The 20,198-nt window shown below is 54.3% G+C and overlaps 1 protein-coding gene across 1 annotated transcript in view; it reads left to right on the forward strand.

The window, feature by feature from the left end:
- Positions 1-4,444: 4,444 nt before the first annotated feature.
- Positions 4,445-20,198, forward strand: part of RAB7A (RAB7A, member RAS oncogene family) — a 45,706-nt gene continuing 29,952 nt past the window's right edge. The window contains exon 1 of the mRNA XM_055413443.2: positions 4,445-4,661. The gene's annotated coding sequence lies outside the window, so the exon portion shown is untranslated. The remainder of the gene's footprint in view (positions 4,662-20,198) is intronic.

The following is a 20,198-nucleotide window of genomic DNA, read 5'->3' on the forward strand; positions in this document are numbered from 1 at the left end:
GGCAATGCGCATGTCGCCTTTCTCTAAAACTTGCAAATACGCATTTTGAGTAGAGAAAGTGTAGGCTTCCTTCTCCAGACTTTCAGCAGACAGCAGCTGGTTGCAAGTCAACAATCATTTCTGTGACGCCCGCCTTGCCAGTTATTTTCTCTGGCAAGAGAGACTCATCCCTTATGATGCGGATACAAAGGTCTATTTACAAAAAGGTTAGATTTTCAAAAATCAACTCCCTTTTAACTAGCAGTATTGATGGCATGGGATATATCAAACAAATCATGAAGATGGTATGCAAATGATAGAATTTGAGGGAACACAGATCCCTTGGGGAAAAAGTGAAGTTTTGAAAGAAGTTTAATGTTAATTGGTTGAAGAATCTCAATGTCTTCTAACATAAATATGAAATATGCCATGAGTTCGATCCCTGGGTTAGGAAGATCCCCTGGATGAGGGCACGGTGACCCACTCCAGTATTCTTGCCTGGAGAATCCCATGGGCAGAAAAGTCTGGCAGAGTATGATCCATAGGGTCGCAAAGAGCTGGACATGTCTGAGCAACTTAACACACACGTGCCATGGGTAGCAGATTTCTTAATGGCATTAAATATTTTGAAGTGTAACAAATATATGAAAAAGCATTCAACTAATACATAAAACTCAGTAAAATTCTCCCCAAGTGGATCATAAATGCCATATGATTCCAGTCTATAGCAGAATTTTTATGTGGAAATTGACAAGCTGAGTCTAAAATTTATATAGAAATGCAAAGGGCCAACGATCGCAAAGGCCTTCCAGAAGGGGAGGAGGAGAAAGTTGGAGAACTTACCCGCCAGATCTTAGGACCTCCCATATAAGTATAGTAATTAATCCAGTGTGGTGTTGGCATAAAGTTGGGCAGACAAATCGATGGAACAGGACAGTCTAGAAATAGACCCGTAAATCTACAGTCATCTGACTTCTGGCAAAGGTGACAGCTGAGCGCCGTGGGGGAAGGGGATCTTTTGAACAGATCCTTCAAGTCGTGGCTGCTTCTCTCTGCTCTGGGAGCCCTGACACCTGTGCAGGGCCTGCACTGCAAACGAGCCGTGGGTGAGCTACCCGCAGAGCTCCATGGGCCTTGCCCTCGCTTGGGTCCACAGTAGCATAGAGCCGGCCAGGCTAGAACTCTTCTGCCCCTCCAGTTCATCCTCCTTGGCTGCCCTGTCCCTGGCCAGCCCTCCCAGCCGCAAAGCCAGCAAGAGAGCCATGGTCTGCAGCCTCCATGACAGCCCATGATTCTCCTGCCAGGGGTGCACGTCCTTCGGTGGGTCCTTGCGCACTGAGTCAGAGCCACCCCATGTGAGGCCACCGAGTTCTGTGGAGGTGATGACGGGGACTTGTGAGGCTCGGTCACGTCAGAGATTGCAATCACCTCGGCCTTTTGGGTGGTTTTCTCAGGCGGAAGCCAGCTGCCTCATTGTGTGGACATGAGCGGCCCCGTGGAAAGGCCATGTGGAGAGAAGCCCACGTGTCAGCACTGGTCACCGTTGTGTGAGCCAGCCCCAGGCGAACCCTCAGCTCATCCCTCAGCCGAGTCCCTCTGCCGCAGCCCAGGCAGCGTGGAGGATACAGGGGTCATGCTCACGACCCACTGTATTACCTGCTGGTCCACGGGAGTCATGGGATAAGAGATGAGCACAGGTTTATGGCACTTAGGCTTGGGGGTATTTTGTTTTGCAGTGACAGATCGCTGATACAGTGACTCAAGCTGCTGCCCTTTGGACTGACCTCTTGACTCCAGGAAAAGCCTACAGGGTGACCTTGCCCAGGCCAGGCGGGTGTGCAGGCAGCCACCCTGCAGCCTCCTCTCCTCTCAGAGTCCTCTCCCGCCCCTGCCAGGGGTGGAGGGCAGGATCCACTTGGAGATTCCCCAGGAAAGGAGAGTCCGTGGGTCCTGTTCCCCCCATCCCAGCTGTGAGTCTCACAGAGCCCCCTCACCTCGGTAACTGGGGTGGGGGGCAGCCCAGTGATCCCCAGCGACCCTGTGGCCCCGTGAGTTCTCTCTCTCCCCTCTCCCCGGTGTGGTGGGGGAGGAGGTGAGCCGGTGGCGGGGCCAGTCCTGCCACTGCCGCCTGCGCTGAGGCCGGGCCGGGTCTCACCCTCTTAGCCAGTGTCCCAGTCCACCCAAGTGTCAGCTTCTCCCCACTCTTTGCCCTCAGTTGTGGATCTGGACTGCCAATAGCAGGAAAACAGGAAAAGGCTCCATCAACCTCGGGATCAAAGGCACTCAGGACACACCACCAGCCGGCCTTTGTACGTGAATTTCCTCTCGGCTCCTGCTTCCTTCCCTCCAACTCTGTTCTCCAGGAACACTAACCGGTTAGCAATTTCTGGAACGAGTTATGACATGCTCTCTTTTCTCTAAACCTTTGCACACAGCCGTCCCTCCAGGGTAGTCACCTTCCTCTTGGCCCAGCAGGTTCTTATTCACCCTTCGTGAATCACCTCGGCACCACCTTCTCTGGGAAGCCCTCCTTGGCTACTCCATCTCCTGGGCAACCGTGGGTGTTTCTCCTGCACTGCCCTCGTTCCTTGGCATCCTGTATCCAGGGTTTTCCACGCTGTCTCTGCGGCAGGGCAGACAGCTCCTGACCAGGTTCATTCTCCCTCTTCCGGAGCGCATAGCTGGCGCCTCACCCACCGCCCTGTTCTGCAGGTCCTCTTGTATCCAGGTGTGCAGTACAACTAGCTCTCTCCAGAGGAATGTGAGCAGAGGTGGTGTGTGTCACTTATGCACCCAAGCGTTTAGGAAGCAGGTGTGCCATCTCTACAGAGCTCCTCCCCTGCTCCCAGCTCTCTACACAGTGACAAGCCCCTTGTGAGCAGTGTGGCCACAGGGTCGCCCACGTCTGCGTGTGCAGGAGAGCCACCTACTTCTGTCTTGTTTGAAATCTGACTCCTCGGAGGCCTATTGTTAAAGCAGGTAGGGTTACCTTCTGAAATACAGCATCATGGCTGCGTGTTTACTAATATAATCTTGCTGGACTAGTCTCAAGGGAGTGGTGGGAGCTCCTTATGTGAAAGGAGAGAATTACGGAGATGGCAGAGGAATGAATTTATCAGTCGCTCAGTGAGTACTCAGAGTACCTGTCACGACTCAGGCACTGTTCCAAGCACTGGAATCTCAGCATCAAACCAGGTAGACAAGGAAGTGGCCTGATTTTGGGAGACAGGGAGGCTGGGGTCACTACCCACTGCCATTGCTGTGTTTCTCCTCGTCACACTTTTTGAAAAAAATATTTATTTGGCTGTGTCAGGCCCAAATTACAGCATGCAGGATCTTTGATCTTTATTGCAGAAATCTTTAGTTGCCACAAAGCCTTAGCTCTGGTATGTGGGATTCTTAGTTCCGTGACCAAGGATCGAACCTAGGCCCTTTGCATTGGGAGTGGGGAGTCCCAACCATTGGACCACCAGAGAAGTCCCAGGATAGGACCTTTTGGTTGTAAAGCCTTTAGTTTTTATTCTGACCTATGGGAATCGTTTGAGCAGGAGAATGACATGTTATTCTGACTGCTGTGTTGAGACTATATAGGGAATGGGGTGGGAGCAGGAAGCCAAGTTGTTGCCATAATCCAGGTGAGAAAGGATGGTGGTTCAGAACAGGTGGTGGTGGCAGAAAGAGTAAGGGGTCACATTCTGGGTATCTTTCAAAGGCTGTGGATGAGGGGTCTGAGAGACAGCGCTTTAGTGTCCTGGCACTGCTGGTGGCTTAGAACAACAGAAATAAATTATCTCAAAAAGAAAAGTCAAACTCAGCACAACCTCCCACCCCTTGCTGCTGGCATCCTTTCGATTGTGGCCACTCCATCTCCACGTGGCCTTTTCCTCTTGGTTTGTCTCTTAGAAGGACGTAAGGAGGGTCTCATCTGCAGATCCTTAATTACACCTTCAAATACACTTTTTTCCAAATCAGATCACACCCACAGGTTCCACGATGCGGACATACCTTTTAGGGCGTCACTATTCAACCCACTACGGTAATCGAGAATGATTCCCTAGTTACTGTAGCCAGCAACCAAAAGAACCAAGTTTGCAGGAACCAACCCAGGAAAAGGCTAGGAGAGGAGCATGTTGTTGAAGACGGAGCCAAAGTTCAGAGCAGCTCCTACGGTGTGCACGTGGAGCTAGAGCTGGGTGGGCTGCCCCACCCTCCGCGGAGCTCTCCGGGTTCAAGTGCTTCGCTCCTTTCGATGAGGAGCTGCTTAGGGGCTGAGGCTTCGGTGGGTGGGTCCAGCATGGCGCCGCCCTGCTCCCGGCGGGGCCGCCAAGATGGCCGCAGCCACTGGGGGCAGACATGTTTGTGCCACGTGACTCGGGCCGGGGCCGGCGCCGGCGGAGAGAGACGCACGGCGGAGGCGGGGCTCCGCCCCCGCAGCCCTGGCGTCGAGCGTCTCGTGACAGGTACTTCCGTTCGGGGCGGCTGCGGTGGCGGAAGTGGGAGCGGAGCCGGAGTCTTGGCCATAAAGCCCGAGGCGGCGGCGGCGGCGGCGTCGGCGGGTTGGACAGGCCCGGGAGCCCGCGAGAGCCGCAGCTTGGACCTCCCCGCGCGCCCGTCACCCCCCGTCTCCTCCCCGGCGGAGCCCTCGCGACGCGCCCGGCCCGGAGCCCAGCGGAGCGGCCGCGGTAAGCGGCGGCCCGCCCCATCCCCCTCCCCGGCCTCGGGCGCCGGCGCGGGCCGGCCTCGTCTCGGGCAGGCCCGGCCCGGCCCCGCGCGGAGCCCCGCGCCGTCGGCCCGGCGGCAGCCCGGCCGCTAGGAGGCCGCGTGTGAGCGCGGCGGCCGGAGCGGCCCGGTCTGCGCGCCCGGGCGGTGGCCCCCGGCCGGCCGCGGGGCCGCCGCCCACCCCGCCGCGCCGCCAGGCCGGGCCGCGTGCCCGCCGTCCCGTCCGCAGAGCGGCCGAGGGTCCCCGACGCCGGGAGTCCGCGGAGAGCCGGTCCCGTGCCCCCAGCTCCCCCGCGCGCCGCGGGCTCCCGGGATGCGGAGCTTTTTCTCTTAAACGCGTCGCGGGGAAGCTTGGAAGAAGTTTGCAAACTTGCTGGGGGCGAACCGCTGCCGGGTGCTGCGCCGTGTTAGGTCTGGGCCGCGGCGGGGCCCACCTGTGCGTTCTGCCCGGGCTTCCCGGCGAGGAATGGTTCGCGAAACTGGGCGATTGAGAATAAAGACGGCGGTCACTGGGGCGCTTACTGTCTGCCGGGCGGCGTAGCGAGACCTCTGCACCGATTGTTATGTTTGATCGTTAGCACAGCCTTCTCAGGTCCGTTGCTCTATCCACTGGTGGATGGCGAAGTCGAAGACCGGAGAGGTTAAGTCTCTGGCCCAAGGTCGCGGAGCGGAGATCGGAGTGCCGGTCTCTGAAGCTTGCGATCTGGCTCTTGCCACCCGGTGTCTGCCTCTCTCCGCGTCTTTTCTTTGTGGTGATGTGACTTTGGAAGCCTTCTCTGGTAGCGTTAGTGCTGCCTTAAAACCACAACATATTCCGTTTTCAGTTGTGAGTTATAACGCTTTTTTCTTTTTTTGTAGTGTTGCGCCAGTCTATTGGTAACTCTAAAATTCTAGTAGAGTTGTTAGTTGAGGTTTCAAAGTTTTTGTCACATTGGTCTCCTGTCAAATGAGTTGGGCTGGCAATCTTGCGTGTGGACCTTTCCTGAAGCCTTAGTGCGTGGCTGTCCGGCCAGTTGGTTCTTTACTGTTGGAAATACTGTATCTTCTCTTTGGATTCCAAAAGAACAGGCTCTTGTCTCTTCCTTGTGACTGAAGCAGCTGATTACCCGCATGACTTCGCATCCATGGATTAATAAAGTCTCCTGTTAGTGTGCTTCTCTCTTCAGACTTACGGGAGTTTGTTCAGTTTTGGGTCTTAAGAGCTGGAAAGTGAGTCCTGAGTACTTCTCCTGAAAGTCCTGTCCGAGCTGGAAGTTGGTGCCTACCACCTTGTTGTAGTCTGATTTCTTTCTTTTTTTTTTTTTTTTTGTTACCCTGTCTGATATATTGAAGTGAGTAATCTGCGTGGTAGCCATAACCATTGTTTGTGTTTGGAGCAGAGTAATGGTGATGAGTGGCTTTTCATCCATTCATCAGATGTTCTCAGTATCTACCGAGTTTCAGGCGTGGCTGAGTATTGACTCAGGGAGATAGGCCTGGTTCCTGTCCTCAAGGACTTTAAAAATGGTGAGTGATCATGGCCAGAAATTCTCTTGTGGAATGGCGTGGTGGTACTGTAGATGCTGAGATTTTTCATAAGGGAGAGTTATTTTTCATCTCAGCAAGTGCATCTGTGGTAATCTGGACAGCATGGTGTTCTGCCCTAACTTGAAGGCTTTGTTAATTTTCACAGCAGCATTTGGTTTGGTTTGCTTTTGAAGAGGGTGTGTAGAAGATATTATCAGTTTCTAACTGATTGTCTTTTTTGAAGAGTAATTTTCAGCTCTAAACTTGTTCTTCTTTTGCTCTGGGGCATTTGTTGTTCACTCCACATGGAGTTTGTGTCACCAGAATCTTCCAAGAAGGGTGTTTGCTGTTGGGGGCTCTCTGAGCAGAGATACTTTTGTGGGGCTGAGGCGGCTGCTTCAGCTGACAGCACAGGTTTAATGTACCAGGGTCACCCTAGGTAACTCCCGCCACCCCTTCCCCACCAGCCCTCTGGCTCCCCTTGGTTCACAGGGGAGTTTTACATTTGCTGTAAGATTGCATGAGTAAACAAGCAGAAGAGGGGAGTGGAATGTAGAGGACACTCTAAAAATAGCTTTATTGGTACGTTTTTCCAGGTAATTGTAAGCAATCTCCTGAGGCAAAAATATTTTTTGGTGCCAAACAAGTCTAAGCCACCCCGCCAAACCCCATAATCAAAGACCATTGCTTTATAGTAAAGTGTGGCTTTGAATCCAATTCCTTGCTCTACCACGAGAGAAAGCAAAAAAAAAAAAAAAGGGTTTGGTTGGTTGATTAGCTACTAGCAGACCTCCCAAGGGGCCCACACTGAATATGCACTTGTCCCTTCATTTGGCATTGCTGTTTCCATGTGAGGGCGTAGCAAACCCAGATCCCACACGTGGCACTGTCGTTTTATGAGCTGTTTCTCCGAAACTGGACCTAAATGTTTGTCATGACTCCTGTCCTGAGTTGTCTGGTTCTCCAGCTAGTAGATCACATAGGACTGAGGAAAACTGGACCAGTCACTGGACTGGGAGCTGTACAGGCGGGGTGCTCTGGGGAAGTCCGGAGGAGTCCTGAGCCAGGCCCAGGCGGGGGCTCCCCCGGCACTGACGGCATCTGGAAATCAGTTCCCTGCTCCCCACCCCGCTTTGCAGCTCCTGGCTTTGTGTGGCCTGGCGTCTCCCCTGTAGGGTCGCGGTTGTGTGCCAGCATCCGGTCTCGTGTGTGATCAGACACGCATCCGGGGATGCTGTCGGAGCTCTGTGCTTCTGTCTGCAGTGAGTTGATCTCTTCAGTTATTGGCTCTCGTCTCTTCCCTCTGTTTTCTGGTTTTTCCTTCCCAAGTACGGCATTAAAGACAAAAATGGTTTGCGTTTATGTTTTAAAGCTTCTTAATGGTGGTTGTGGTCAGTGTGACTTGTGAGCCGAAGGTGACAGCGATGCAGTGGGGAAACCGGAGCAGGCTCCTCAGCGCTGTCTCCACTAGTTTCAATTTCAGGACTCCAGGCCGTGATTTCAGAAACAAATTTAAGAATAGCTACTTGCAGAATGCCTCTGTGGGGGAGGAAGCGAGCTCAGCAGTTGGTTCCAGGGGTGACACGCAGTCCTGGCGGAGTTCTCCTGCCTGGAGATGCAGCACTTAATGCAGGGGATCGCAGGCCCCGCCCGGCTGCTCTGTTTTGGTGATGTCATCAGTGCTGAGGAGAGCAGTCTGAGTCCCTTGTCCATTTCCTGGCTGCGCTGGACTGCTCGCTGTCCGGCAGAGCAGCTCCGAGGAGGCCTGTGAGAGGGAGCTGGGGGCCTGGTGAGGCTTGCATGTGAACCTGCCGCCAGGTGCCATGAGCCGCCTTCCCTGGTCTCCCCGCCCTGTCAGGTGTGAGCAGCTTGCTGCTTGCTACTGGCCTTCCTGGCCTGACCCAGCTCCGCTGGGGAGTCTTTGAAGCATTACCCTGCGGACACCATTGGTTTCCCATTCTCGTATTCAATTTTAATTTTTAAAAATTGATTTCCATTTGAGTTGTTTGCGAGTACACAACAAAGCTACTATGAATTAACCTTTTAAAAACCCTATCATAACAGCACAGAACTTTGGGAAAAACGGTGCCCTTTACGTGTGGCTTTCAGTCAGGCTACCGACAGTTCTCTGGGCACTTACCGGTCCGGGGGCCCCAGAAATAACTTAGGGTTGCCCGGGCAGCCCGCAGGTTAAGAGACTCGCCAGAATCCCTTGACCTGTGCCTTGCTGTGGGTGGTTGTGGAGGAGCGCTCTCGTCGAAACTTCGCTACGTGGTACTCACCTTGTTATTTTGTTAGTATTTGGGGGGTGCTTACAGTTCCGCGGGGTCTTGGCTGGTGTTCACAGCTGTCCTGCGGGCTCAGGGTGGCTGAGCCTGGGTGCTCAGGAGGCCTGGCTACTTGAGTGCTGGTCAGGGTCTCTTGGAACACACTGAGGCTCTGACACCCCAGCCTGGCTTTTGGATTTTTCACGATTGCTCTAAAGCCCTCAGCTTTCAACTCTTTATAAAAATGTTATCTTCCCTCCCCTGAAAAGTGCTTGTTGCTCAGTCATGTCTGGCTCTTGGCAATCCCATGGACTGTAGCCCGCCAGCGTCCTCTGTCTATGGGATTTCTAGGCAAGAACACTGGAGTGGGTTGCCATTCCCTTTTCCAGGGAATCTTTGGGACCCAGGGATCAAACCCGGGTCTCCTTCATTGCAGGTAGATTCTTTACTATCTGAGCCACCAGGGAAGCCCTACTTTTTATTTAAAGTGACATTTCTCTTTTGCTGATTATTAAACTAGTCGCTTCTTAAAAAAGCTAGGAAAATGCAGAAGTGAAAAAGAAGAAAAATGTAATTCACTATCCAGAGGAAGACCAGAGTTTTAATTGGTAGTTTTATTTTTATGAATGCATGTTTTAATGCCTTCCTTTACCGAGATTGAGTGTTAAAGAGATGGTGTGAGAAAGTAGCTGTGGGTGTTGGTTGGCTCTTCTGACAGATGGGAGGGGAGCTGGGGTCAGGAGACAAGCCGTGCGTTCTGTGTAGTGGCAGCCAGGGAAGAACCTGGTGAGTCCAGTTCAGTGGCTGAGGTTGACTTGCTGTGGTGACAGTGGATCGGTAAGGTATTGCAGTTTGCCGTTTCTGTGTTTTACTAAACTCCGAGTTTGCGGTGGGACGTACGGAGCGTGTGCGAGTGAGTGAGGAGCTTGGAGCGTCCTCACGGCCCGGAAGGCCCCTGTGCCTCCTTGCGGTCGCTGTCGCCCTCGCCTGCCGGTCTCTCTGTGCTCTCCCAGCACTGGTCCCACGGTGCCGTGTCTCTGTGTCGGTCCGACACTGTGTGCCCTGCGTCTCTGTCTGAGTCAGTGTTGCTGGTGAAACCTTCTGTTGGGCGTGGTCCCGAATCCGTTTTCATTGCTCCCTAGTGCTTCTTCCCATGATGTACCGTAATGTTTTTATTAACTTCCTGCTGGGCATTTGGGTAGCTTGTAGTGCGTGGCTGTTAGAAGTAATGCTGTACTGGGAGCTCCCTGGCGCTCCAGTGGTTAAGACCCCACATGCCAGACCAGGGGGCTAAGGCCCCACAAGGCGAGAGGAGTGGCCAAAAAACCCTGTGTGTCAATAGTCCTGGGTCTGTCTTCTGATGGACACGTGTGCACATTTCCATTATGTCAATACTGAGGAGTGGAAAGGCTGGGTTCTAGCCTGTGTGTCTGTAGATTGTTAGACCACTGTTCCAAAACAGCACATTTGTTGTTTCTTAATTTCGGAGCCTGGAAGTCCAAGCTTGAGGTGCTGGCAGAGTTGGTTTCCACGGAGGCCTCTTCCTTGGCTTGTGGGGACCGTCTTCTCCGTCTGCTCCCCTGTCTTTCCTCTGTAGGGGTCTGCATCCTCATCCCCTCTTCTCGGGACCCCAGTTAGATCCATTAGGGCCCCCAGGACCTCGTCTAACCTCCCTCATCCTGTAAGGGCTCTGTCTGCAGCTGCAGTCACGGTTTGACATTCTGAGGTGGCGGGGTTAGAACTGGAGTCGGGGGGGGGCACAGTTCAGCCATAGCCATGTGTGCAGTGCCGTGGTGGACCCAGCTAGGTTCCCACAGTCCTACCACTTCTGCGCCCACCAGCCCTGTGTCAGGGCTCCAGATGCTCCGCATCTTTGTTGACTTACCTTCGTTTTTGCCCCGGGGTGCTAGCGTTGCACCCCCATCCAGTACTAGCATGGGCAGTCCTTGAGCGGGTGGGGAGCTTGTTTTCCAAGCAAAACGCGTCAGAATTTGACACTGCCTCTTGTGAATGCTTCTTGAATCCATCCGGGCTGGAAGAGCAGAGTGGCTTCGGCGGGGGAGCAGGTAGCCCTCCATACCACCCTGTGAGAACTCCTGCAGTTATCACCTGACTTACTTCTGGGGGTGGAGCTGCCTTCAGAGTGCCTCCTGTAGGGTACAGAGGTAGCCCCAGCAGAGTTCTTCTTTGGCCTGACGCTGGGTCCTTCAAACACTGGGTTTCTTCGTATGTATGCTCGGTATTGGCCCGTATCGCGTGTTCTGAATGAGTGTTTAGACGGTAGCTGGTGTTTGACCAGCAGCTTTCAGGCTGAGTGATGGCTGTAGACCTGGGGTCGCTGGGGTAGTGCTGCCCCGCCCCTCCCCACACTCCCCTTGAGGGCAGCGGTGAGTCATGGCTCCAGGATGAGCCTTGAAGTACTGATCAGCAGGTTGATGATATTTCTCCAGTTTTAACTTTGCACTCTGGGTTGCTGTTCGTAGCATTTAGGTTTTGCTTCTGGGCCGGTGATGAACATGGATAGCCTCCCGAATGATAAGTCACGTGTTCTGTGTTCATTCGATGAAGTTTTATCGTCTCCTGTAACAAAGTACGGCTGACAGCCGCGGGGACAATCAGATAAAAAGCGTTGGAGGTTTCCAAGTCGTTGTAGAAACAAGACAGATGCCAGTCCCAGAAACGTTAGAAGAGGTCAGTGGCTGGGCAGGGGGTGCTGCGGAGACGTCTGGGAGAGTGCGTCAGAGGGGGACCTGGGAGACCTGCTGGAGGCACTGGAGGGAGTAGGGGAGGCCTGGGGCAGGTGAGGGGCTGTGGCCCTGGGACTCGGGAGTGGCCGTCTGGTTGGGGCAGAACCAGGTGGGGAGTGTTCGAGCCCCTGGGCATGGTGAAGGGCTGTGTTGAATGTGCTAGGCTTGGCCATGGTCCTTTCCCCTGACGCGCCCGGCCCTGGTGGGCAAGGAGGACGGCGTCTCAGTCATCCAGGAGGGGTGACTTTGATGGTACAGTTCACCTGAAGACACACACACCAAGGTGAGTGAGGCTAGGACTGAAGTGTAGAGGGCATGCTTCAGCCTTCAGGGACACGCTGCCTCAGACGTGCCTGCAACGCAGGCTAAAGTCAGGGGCTGGTTTGGGGGGATTGAAAGAGAGCAGGTAGCTTGGTTTTCTTCTTCAGCCAGCTCGCCCGTGTGGGCTCTTCTGAATAGTTAATGGGTGGTGTTTTATCAGGTAAGTACCTGAGATAGTCTAAAGCTGATGTCAGATGTTCAGAGTATTGAAAAATAACGTGTGTAGCTTTCTCTGGTTTTCCAGTCTGCCTTACCCAAAAAGAAAAAAAAGGGCACTGTCATTCTGGTCTCTTAATAAGGACTCTTAGCTCTTGGCACCTGCCTTTAGAACAGTGGGAGCATCCCTTAAAAGAGTCTGTTGATTGGGGCTGCAAAGTCCTTGTGACAAGAATTGCTTTCCAGGGAGCTTGAGTCTCTGTGAAAAGTGGCTCCACGTGAATGTGACACCTCGGAGAAAAGTGTGTGTGTGTCTGTCGGTACACAGCCTTTTTACATTTTAGAGAGCTGAGCGCTCACCTCGAAGCCACATCTGAGTCGTCAGCGCCTGTTGCCAGAGACCCGCCTGAAAGAACACGCTCGGTATCACGGGCCGGCGCTGTGTGTTCCAGGTCGGCACACGTGTCTTGAACCCCAGCAGCGCTGAGATGAGAACGCCTCCTATGGAAGCACAGCCTCTGTGAATTTTAGTGATACGGTGTGTTTATTTAAAAGTGTTTTGGAAAGAGGGATACTTTGACAGTGCTGTTTCTTCCGAAATAAAGTTTCCGAGTAGTGAATTTTGCGCAGCGTCTGACCGGACTGGCTGTATTACTCAGTAGTAACACACCGCCTCCGAGTGGCCGCAGACTACCGTGCATTCGCTGTCTGCGGGTGCGGGCGCTCGATGGGGCTCTAGCGGGGGTCTGCGTCACCCTCCCACCACTGTGAGGGGCGCTGCTGGAGGGTCCCGGCCGTCACTTGGGGCTGGCTGGAGCGCAGCAGGGCTCCTGCTGGGAGCAGGAGGCCTGGGCCGTGCCAGGCCGCGGGGGAGGTCGACCCGCTGGCCTCGCTCGCAGTCGCTCTGTCCCCTCAGCAGTGCGCTGAGCCTGGTGTCGGTGGGAAGGGAGTGGTGGGCCGGGTCCTCCCAGTGCCCGTGCTTTCAGGGCCCGCTCCTCCATGTCACGTGACCCCATGGTCCTGGCCCTGCACGGCGGTCTCCAGCGGCTTCCCGCTGTGTCCTGGTGCCGACCGCGTCCGGCCTGCCGAACCTGCCTGCCCTAAGCGCGCTTTGCTCCGGCTGCCTTGGGTCCGGGCCCGCCGCGTCCCTCGTCCACGCTCATCTGTGCCTCCCGCCTGGCTGGCCCCGCAGCCTCGCCCCTGATGCCCTCCTCTCCTGGCTGCGTCCCCCTTAGCCTCACCTCTCGCTGAGTCCTCGAGTGGGTCTTAGGCGTGTGTCTTTTACAGGTTTTGTGGGTGCTGCACCTGCTCTCAGAGGCTCTTAGGGGAGACCCTCGACTGCTTGTTTAAACCAGTAAGCCTTTTGGGAGGGGAGCGCCGTGCAGCTTGTGGGACCGAGTTCCCTGACCGGGGATTGACCGAGGGCCACAGCAGGGAAAGCCTGGATCCTAACACGAGGTTGCCGGAAGCTCCAGATCCTAGACCAACCTGTGGTTTCCTGCAGAAGGCAGCCACGTGAAAGAAAGAACTAAAATACACTCCCCCAGTGGCTGTTGATCCACAACCCCCACCCCCGCCCTGCCTGGTGCTCCCTGGCTGAAAAGTAGCACATGTCTGTGAGTCCGTCACCTTGCTTGGAGTCAGTGGCCCGGAAGCGAAGGGGATTGTAGAGGCTTCCTCAAGCAGGGCCACAGGGCGGCTCTGAAGAGTGAGTGGTGTGATGGACCTCACGCCGTCCTGCCCCTCCCCACCTGGCGTCTCAGCCGCCCAGGCCTGGATCCACTGCGCGCAGCAGTCCTCCTGCTGTGGGGTCCGAGCGTGGGTCGGGGCGCAGGGCCCGTGTCAGGCAGGCAGCTCACCTCTCACGGCACATGAGGAGGCGGGGGGCAGGGTGCGGCCAGATGTCTTGAGAGAGACCGCTTTCAGCGCGGTCTGTTGTTAGCGTTCTGTGCCTGACTTAAACATGATCACAGGCTGGAGGCCCAGGAAGGGCCCGCTGTGTGGGCTCCGGGCTTCTCCGTGGTTCCGGGCACCGCCTGGGTCTCGGAGCGCGTCTCCCACGGATGGGCCCCGACTCTGCCCAGGCTGCTTCGCATCGTGCCTCTCACGCTCCGGCTCATCTGCCGTGGCTTTTGCGAGGTGACGTTGCTGAAGAGCCAAAGACCCTTCCAGCCATTTGAAAAGCTGGGGCCCCTGTGGCGCCCTGCGCGTTCACGTCCTGCTGGGTGGGGAGGTCTTCCTAAGTGGCTTGTTTCTAAATCACAGACACAGGGTAGGAGTCTCGGGGAGGGTTCTCTGTCACCTTTCTGGACTACTGGGGGCCCGTGCTTCCCGCTCTCCTCCAGAAGGGCTCGCTCAGCACACACGCTCCGCAGCTGCTTGTGGAGACCGCCCCCTGCGCACGCAGCACCTCTCCTTGTTGGCGCCCTCTGTTCACCGTGCCACACTGCCCACACCAGGGCCTGACCAGCCTCCATGGACGTCTGAGCTACTTCCGCCTCTTCTCCGAAACAGCATCGTTTGGTCTCTGTCCGCGTCCGAGATCGTGTCCCTAAGACCCATGATTGTGCATCCTTAGAGTGTGGTGCTTGCTGTCAACCTGCCCCCAGCGCGGTTGTGTCCTTGGCTGTTTGTAGTTGTAAGATGCTGTTTATGTAGTTGTCAGTCTTCTTGGTGGCCGCCGGTGTAGCTACTGGGGAAAATTTTAAAGGTGCCTCATTGTTTAACATTTACACTTCGTTGATTAATGGATTAAATTTTGTAAAAAGGGGATTAGCTATTTTTCTTTTGTTATCTGGCTTTTGTTCTTGAAAGCCCAGGTGAGGGTTTTTTTTTAATATACAGCAAGAATGCTTTTTGTATAATAGTTTATAAGAATATTTCTGGTATAGGAAGAATACGGTCCGTTTTTTATGTTGCAGTGTTCCTGGCTTGTTTCTCTTGGCTTGGTTTGGTTGATGCTGCATTTTTGTAGTATAAAGAAAATGAAAGTGAAGTCGCTCAGTCGTGTCCGACTCTTTGTGACCCCATGGACTGTGGTCCACCAGGCTCTTCCGTCCGTGGGATTCTCCAGGCAAGAGTATTGGAGTGGGTTGCCATTTCATTCTCTATTTGTAGTATAGAAGTTTAAATAGTCACAGCTGGTAACTTGTTTCATAGTCTGGATTCTGTGTTATACTTCAGCCTTCTCCTTCCCTGTGCTGGTTTTTTCCCCTGGTACTTCTGTTCTGTTCCGTCGCTCAGTCGTGTCCGTCACGTCGGACACGACTGAGCGACGGAGTCGCTACCAGGCTTCTCCGTCCATGGGATTCTCCAGGCAAGAATACTGGAGTGGGTTACCGTTTCCTTCTCCAGGGGATCTTCCCGACCCAGGGATCGAACCCGGGTTTCCCGCATTGGAGGCAGACGCTTTAACCTCTGAGCCACCAGGGAAGCCCCCTGGTACTTAGCACGTTTGAAAGTTGTGTGTAATACGATGTCAGACAGCTCTTTGCACGCGCACACTCGCTGCAGCATCTCACTGCGTTGTCATCCTTTCTTCTCCAGCTAGACCTTTTTTCATGGAACACACGTGTCTTTTCTAGACACTCTGCTCCACTCTTTGTTTCCAGGGCATCGCCACTGTCTTGCTGGCTCCTCCGCTCCGTGACATCTCTTGATAAGCTTGCAGTTCCCCGTCTTCACAGAGCTCTGTTGAAGCTGTGCTCAGAGACGCGTCTGCTTCTGATTAAGTCGGTGCTCCTCCTACCAGTGTCCTGTGTCCTTGATTAGCGTGTCTGACAGATTCATCCTCAGATTCCTGAGATGGCCTGGTGGAAGGAGGGAAGGCCCGCCCCCACACCCCGTCCCCTGTGTCCTGTGCCCGCTGTGCAGACAGGAGACCACCTGGCTCCTGAGCCCCCGAGCACGAGCCTCCATCCCAGCGTGTGTCCCTCTCGCCCCGTGAGGTGGCCTGGAAGGCAGGCGCCGGGCTTCAGTGTGTGTGTGAAGCTCCACGTCTCTCGTTCTGCCGCCTCTGGCTCTTGCAGCGTCTGAGCGGACAGTTACTTCACAGTCTGCACTCCGGGTGGTTTCTAGAATGCTTTATTCATTTATTGTTTGTCCAGGGGCGGCAGGTAGGATCTTAGTGTGTTAAAAAATGCTTCTTTTTATGAATTAGTGTTCACAGATAAAGAGTGGACCACTGGGCCAGTCTTTATTTCCATGACTTTTAAGGAAATGTTAGCAGTCTGAGCTGAGAAAGACAGTTACTTTTTTGACAGGAAAAAGTACACCAGTCAACCAGTTCTTCCCGTTCTCTTGCTTGTTGACAAGTCTGTGCACGTGAACTCCTGACTGCTCCCCAGACTCGCAGGTGCCTGCAGACTCTCGGGAGGGGGAGAGGGAAGCCTGGTGGCCAACGTTAGCCCAGTGGAGAGGCCTGGCGAGGGGTCCTCTGGGGTTGTGGTCAGGTCTGGAGAAGGTGTGGCCATGCTGGGGAGGTGCCCAGGAGTCACGGAGGGATGTCCTGTATCAACCCAGAAGGAAGCCCTGGAAACAAGTCTATATGTCCCTCAGTCTCTCCACCTGGAGACCATGCTGCACCCTCTGATGGCTTGGTTTTCACTCCCAAAAGGACGGTTTTTAGGCTTCAGCTCAACAGAGTGAGAGCCGAATTTGTACCTTTAAAAAAAACCCTAACTACATTTTAGAATGTTAATTAATAGTCCGTGTGACTCAGCCTGGCATTATTTATGTGTTTTGAGTATGTGTCTTGGAGTGAAGGCAGAGTATCTTCTCTCCGTGGGCTCTTTTTTGGCTGAGAGAGATGCGTGGCGGGGAGGAGGGAAGGGGACCTGAGACCCTCCGTATGTGTTGTTGTGGTCGAACCTGGAAGCAGGCTGCCTGGGTTCTGGACCTCACTGAGTGTGGGGTGGTGGTTGGCCTGGAAGAGGGTGGTCTGGCAAGTTGGGGCTGAGTGCCGTTCGCAGGCAGCATGGGGCGGGGTTGGGGGCTGCGCGTTCAGCTGTGTGGTTATTCGAGCGCCCGGGTAGAAATGCCGTGATGGGGCTGAGAGCAGTTTTGTGGTGGTCTCATTTTCGCCCTAACCACAGTTAGGCACCACAGCTGATCCACATCTACATGTTGAAATATGCGGCGATCCCTGCGGTGGAAAGGCTCTGCAGCTGGAACAGCGGGGGTGTGATGCGACCCAGCCTGGTCAGGTCAAAGCTCTGAAAGCAGCGAAGCCTGTTTGACCTGCTTGGCTTGGGAGGGGGGAGCGGTGGGCAGGGCCTGGCAGCAGTTCTGAGAGGAAGCGGGCTCACTGCTCCACAGCAAACGAGGAAGCGGCGGTGCTGGTGCTGGCGTGCGGTGGCCCTGGCCATCCCTGCCTCTGGTGATGGAGGAGCTCTCACTTCTCCCGTTGCTTGGCGGTGCTCACACCACACTCAGGGCGACCGATGGTCAGTTGTTGATGCCCCTTGGCTGCTGTTACTGGAGGAGGGACTTGTTGGATGGGATTGGCTGTGTTTCCACATCAGTTTTTCAAACATTGTGGCGTGTGGGTTGCTCACTGATACAAAGTAACTGCTGGAGAGAAAGCGTGCTTTAGAGAGGGAGGGTTTCTGGTGGGAGAGCTAAATGCTCCCTTGTAGAGACTGTTTGTTGTGTTTTCTTCTGTGTATTTCCAGAAAGATGTTCAGGACAAAGGAAGCGGAATACTGTAGCAAATATTCGGATTCCTAATGTGGAAGGAACGTTAGGACCAACCCAGACAGTGTATTAAAAAGCAGAGATGTTACTTTGCCAACCAAGGTCCGTCTAGTCAAGGCCATGGTTTTTCCCGTGGTCATGTATGGAAGTGAGAGTTGGACTGTGAAGAAAGCTGAGCACCGAAGAATTGATGCTTTTGAACTGTGGTGCTGGAGAAGACTCTTGAGAGTCCCTTGGACTGCAAGGAGATCCAACCAGTCCACTCTAAAGAAGATCAATCCTGGGTGTTCATTGGAAGGACTGATGCTGAAGCTGAAACTCCAATACTTTGGCCGCCTCATGCGACGAGTTGACTCACTGGAAAAGACTCTGATGCTGGGAAAGGTTGGGGGCGGGAGGAGAACGGGACGACAGAGAATGAGATGGCTGGATGGCATCACCAACTCGATGGACATGAGTTTGAGTCAACTCCGGGGGTTGGTGATGGACAGGGAGGCCTGGCGTGCTGTGATTCATGGGGTCGCGGAGAGTTGGACGCGACTGAACTGAAGTGAACTGACTGAATGTGGTTGGGGTTAGAATACAGAGTTGGAAGTGTTGATTTCAGCTGCAGCCTCGGGCCCTAGAAAGTTGTCCCGGAATAAGGACTCTAGAGGTAGACTCTGTGCTAACACTAGGTCCGCCTCCAGTGTTCTGGACAGCGCGTAAAGCAGGAGCCGCAATTTCCATGTTGGGGTCTGTGCTGTTAGAGGAGAGAATCTCTGCCTTCATCCTCTCCTGTGGTCACCAGAGGTTTACGGAAGGAGTACACTGAAGGAAGGATACCTCACCTGGTGGCCTACCAACACCAGAAACCACGTCATACCTGATGCTGGAAGGACATGCATTTTCCTGGCATTTTCTGCTGAGAGAATTAGCAGTGATTCAAGGGCTTGGATGAATCTGATCAAGGTCTGGAAATGGGACAGAATCACTGATGTTTCAAGACCGTAGACCACAGTGACGTTATGCAAAATGATGGGACAGGAGACTTGAGCGGCAGTCCCTTTACCGGGTCAGCATTGAGCCGGAAAGAATGGTTGGAATTGGCTGTTCTGTAGCCCTGGGGTCTGGCTTAATGAAGCCTTGTGAGGAGACAGCTGCTGGTTTGGCGAGTGGTGTGCTCAGGGTGAATGCTGCTAGCTCCCAGCAGGCAGCAGCCCTTGAGGGAGGGAGGCAGATCTTCAGAACAACACAGTGAAACTCTCAACAGCAGAACATTAAGGCCCATACAGAGAACCACAGGGAGAAATGCAGGGAGATCCAGCCAGTCCATCCTGAAGGAGATCAGCCCTGAATATCCGTTGGAAGGACTGACGCTGAAGCTGAAACTCCAGTTACTTTGGCTGCCTGATGCAAAGAACTGACTCTTTGGAAAAGACCCTGGTGCAGGAAAAGATTGAAGTGGGAGGAGAAGGAGACAACAGAGGATGAAATGGTTGGATGGCATCACCGACTCGATGGACATGAGTTTGAGTGAACTCCGGGAGTTGGTGATGGACAGGGAGGCCTGGCGTGCTGTGATTCATGGGGTCGCAAAGAGTCGGACACGACTGAGCGACTGAACTGAACTGACAGAGAACCGACAATGTGTGGCCATTGACAAGAAAAATGAGTTTGACGGAAACCCTCCCAGAGGAGGTGGTGACGTGAGGGTACTAGTGAAAGACATTGGGTTATGCGTGTAAATGTGTGCGAGGAGCCAAGGAGAGCACAGGCAAAGAAGGAAAGGAATTCAGGGATAGAAACAGCAACTCCAGAGAGGCAGGCAGCTCCGAGACACAGAGCGCAGCAGCTGGAAGGGGACGCTTCCAGAAGGGTTAGGAGCCGTGTGGGCAGGCAGAAGGGTGGACCGGGAAGCTGAAGGTTGAGAGCTGAAGTGACTCCATGTGAGGAGCAGAGGAGCCTGAAGGGACGGAGCACAGCCTGAGTGTGAGTGGGTTAAGCTCTCCCGGTCCAGCTGGGACTGCTGAGGCGGCCCGAGGCTCGCAGGATGGAGGAGACGGTGTCATCAGAGCAGAACAGAAGAAACTACGGAAGAGAAACAGGCTCGCAGAGTTATGGTCGCCACAGGGGGGAGCTGTGGGCCTGGGGGCGGACTCAGACCGTGGTCCAGAGGGTGGGGAAGGGGCAGGGCCCTCTGTGCCGCCCAGAGGACTGTACTCAGCGTCCTGCGCGCTGGGCCGTCGGGGAGAGGAGCACGAGGAGGAGTATGCGTGTGTCTGACTGAGCCACTGCGCTCTGCAGCAGAGATTGACGACTCGGTGAGTCAACTGTGCTCCAATTACAAAATAAAGTAGCGCTTCCCTGGTGGCTCAGTGGTGAAGAATCTGCCTGCCAGTGCAGGAGACTTGGGTGTGATCCCTGATCCGGGAAAATCCCACATGCCACAGAGCAGCTACACCCGTGTGCGAAAATAAATAAATATAAAAATTTTTAAATCCCCCAAAGCTGCATGCCATGGCCTTCATGGAAAAGTGCCTTGGAGGTGGAGGAGCTCTGCTGCTGTTCCTTAATGACCTTGACGGCCTGCTGGGCCAGTGTCACCTTGGTGAAGCTACATGGGCCATTGATCTTGGGGTGCTTGGAATAGTCCACGGGAGCCTCCTTGTCAGCAGGAAGGCCTCAGCGAGGCCCTGTGCCTGGTCACCTGCCAAGTGTGCTTACTGTTAATGACTGCTGACGGTGCTAACTGCCTACCTCATTTTAACACACTTTGCTTTATTGCACGTAGCAAGTAGTGCGTTTTTACAGATGGTAGGTTTGTGGC

This window comes from Moschus berezovskii, chromosome 24 (genome assembly GCF_049115385.1).
Source record: "Moschus berezovskii isolate FMDL1 chromosome 24, NW_MosBer_1.0, whole genome shotgun sequence".
Taxonomy (NCBI): domain Eukaryota; kingdom Metazoa; phylum Chordata; class Mammalia; order Artiodactyla; family Moschidae; genus Moschus; species Moschus berezovskii.